Below are 2,501 nucleotides of genomic sequence, written 5' to 3'. Positions count from 1 at the left end.
ATTGAGACTAAATTAGCTATATACCTTCCCACTTAAGATATTACTGTATTATGGAGCTATTTAAATTACCTCAGTTATTTGGCAGAAAGATACTATAATAAGTATAGTATATTCATTTAAAGACTAAGGTATGGTTAACAACTTTCAAGTTAAAATTTGGTTTATTTATAAACTTCTTCCTCCAGATTCTCATCAAGTGCTACCCTTGTTTATGTTATAACAGATGCACGAAACACCAAAAAGGAAATATGTCAAATAAAAGTGTTTATTATTTGATCTTGAAGATGATCCAGGAAAGCAAATATCCAATGTTTAAAATCTGAGGCCTAAAATAAATATTTCAGAGAGACTCTCATCTTTTGTTGATTGCTAAAATATACCACAGAATTTCATATCCTCACTACTTAGTGCACATTAAGAAATTTTTTAAAAGTCTTGAAAAGAATTGCTTTGTTTTACAAAATAGGCATTTGTCTACCAAAATAAGCACTTAAAAATGGATTGTGCTTGCTTCAGCACCACATATACTAAAATCAAAGGATACAGAGAAAATCAGCAGGGCCCCCACATAAGGATGACATGCAAATTTGTGAAGTGTTCCATATTTCAGATATATTGAAAACTGTCAAGAAAGTAGATCCTAAGGGCTCTCATCTCAATGAAAATATATGTTTATGTTGATATGAGATGCTAGATTTTAACTTATAAGCATTGCATTCTATATGTAAGTCAAATCATTAACCTGTATAGCTTAAACATATATAATGCTATATGTCAATTATATTGGAATAAAACTTAAAAAATAGATTGATTATATCATAAAACATCAAATTGAACAGTAATAATTATAATATTAACAACAAAATAATGTTAGACTATTTTATTAAATTAGTGCCAGATTCTGACCCAGGTATTTTCTCAAAAAAAAAAAATCTTTAGAAAGCAGTTAAATCAGTTACACTTATTTCCAGTTTATAGACATGGATACTGGTATCTTGCTTAATTAACCACATAAACACTCATATTAAAAATGCACGATGGTTGGTGAAACTTTATTTCCAAAATGGTGTAGTGAATACATTATATTTTGGGAAAATAAGATGTTCCCTCTATTACTGCAAAAGTATGACTTTTGTTAAAGATTGTGAATAGATGGATTAATTGATTAATTATGACAATACAATTTGACCTCACTTTTAAATCTATTTTCAAGAATGGTCTAGGTTTAAAAATTTTCAAAATGTTGGTGAGAAAGATTAATCCTGATAAATACACTGTGTTAATCTGTTAAAACATGCTAAAAAGTACCTATTGTTCAAACGTAATTTAAAAAATTTTAAGGGCATGCTCTTTGGATCTTTAACTCCATTAGATCCATTTTAATTCCCTTCAAAAAGCAATGAATAAGACTTTCAAAGGAATCCTATAAGGATGACTGTGATAAAACGCCGTTTCTGAAAGATACTTAGTAACAGATGTTTGTAGCTTATTCTCACAAGGATCACACACCATAAATCTAAAGCTTCTTGGCTACTGTCATATTACCCTTGATTTATACTTCATTCTTATAATAAACATAATTGTGAGTGGGGAACAAGTAGATTTCCATTTCATAACTGAATACAGGGAATTAAATGTAAACTTGTTAATATAAGATTTGAGGTAGGGAAAGAGAGGTGGCAGCTAGATAAGAGGGAGCAGATTCCACTTCCCCCTACACATGGGAGAGAAACCTGGCTGATCTATGGAAGAACAGAGCAAACAGCCAATAGTACCACAGCATATATGAACATAGGAGGTCAAGAATTGTAGCAGACATTGAAAAACCAGATGGTAAGGAGAGTGCTTCAGGACAATAAGGGCCCAGGGATCAGCACAGGGACCAGGGCAGGCTGGGCCAGCCACAGGGATTCTTGGGAGAGAGCTGGGTCGATGCTCCCTCCCTGGCCAAGCAGGGTTTGAGCAGAACAGGGAGAGACCTGGTTCCTTGAAGTCTCAGAGAGGGGAATAAGGTCTGAGTGGCAAACACTCAGGGGCTGTGAGCACCCACCCATATAGCCTTGTAAATAGTGTGCACCTGAGCCCATGTGACCAAAGGCAGCCTAGTCAGGGCCACATGCTCGCAACATGTGGTAGACCACACCAGTGGACTCGGAGAGAGCGTGCCCACCTCAGGAGACGCAGAGCCTACACCTGGTAAACCTAGAGTGAGTGCCTGTGCCTCCAGAGACCCAAAGACAGCACTGATGGACCAGGAGTGAGTACGCACCTCCAGACCTCTGGAGATCTGGAGACCACATCTGTAAATGCGTCCCTCAGCCTGCTGTACCCAGCAAGAACAGAAAAGCTGGTTTGGCCAGTTTGAAGCCAGCAAGAGGGAGGGATCCTGGAAGATGGGGACAGAATAGGATGGAGCAGATTCCACTTCCCCCTACACACAGGAGAAAAACCTGGCCAATCTATGGAGGAACAGAGCAAACAGCCAACAGTACCCCAGCAGA

The 2,501-nt window shown here is 37.2% G+C and overlaps 1 non-coding gene across 1 annotated transcript; it reads left to right on the top strand.

The window, feature by feature from the left end:
* Positions 1-503: 503 nt before the first annotated feature.
* Positions 504-609, top strand: LOC119034535 (U6 spliceosomal RNA). The gene has a single exon (XR_005079581.2). It is a non-coding gene; the product is annotated as a U6 spliceosomal RNA (small nuclear RNA).
* Positions 610-2,501: the final 1,892 nt, after the last annotated feature.

This window comes from Artibeus jamaicensis, unplaced genomic scaffold, assembly GCF_021234435.1.
Source record: "Artibeus jamaicensis isolate MK-2021 breed Jamaican fruit bat unplaced genomic scaffold, CSHL_Jam_final scaffold_916, whole genome shotgun sequence".
Lineage (NCBI taxonomy): Eukaryota > Metazoa > Chordata > Mammalia > Chiroptera > Phyllostomidae > Artibeus > Artibeus jamaicensis.
The sequence above is the reverse complement of the archived record's forward strand: the minus strand, read 5'-3'. Positions and strand labels throughout refer to the sequence as shown.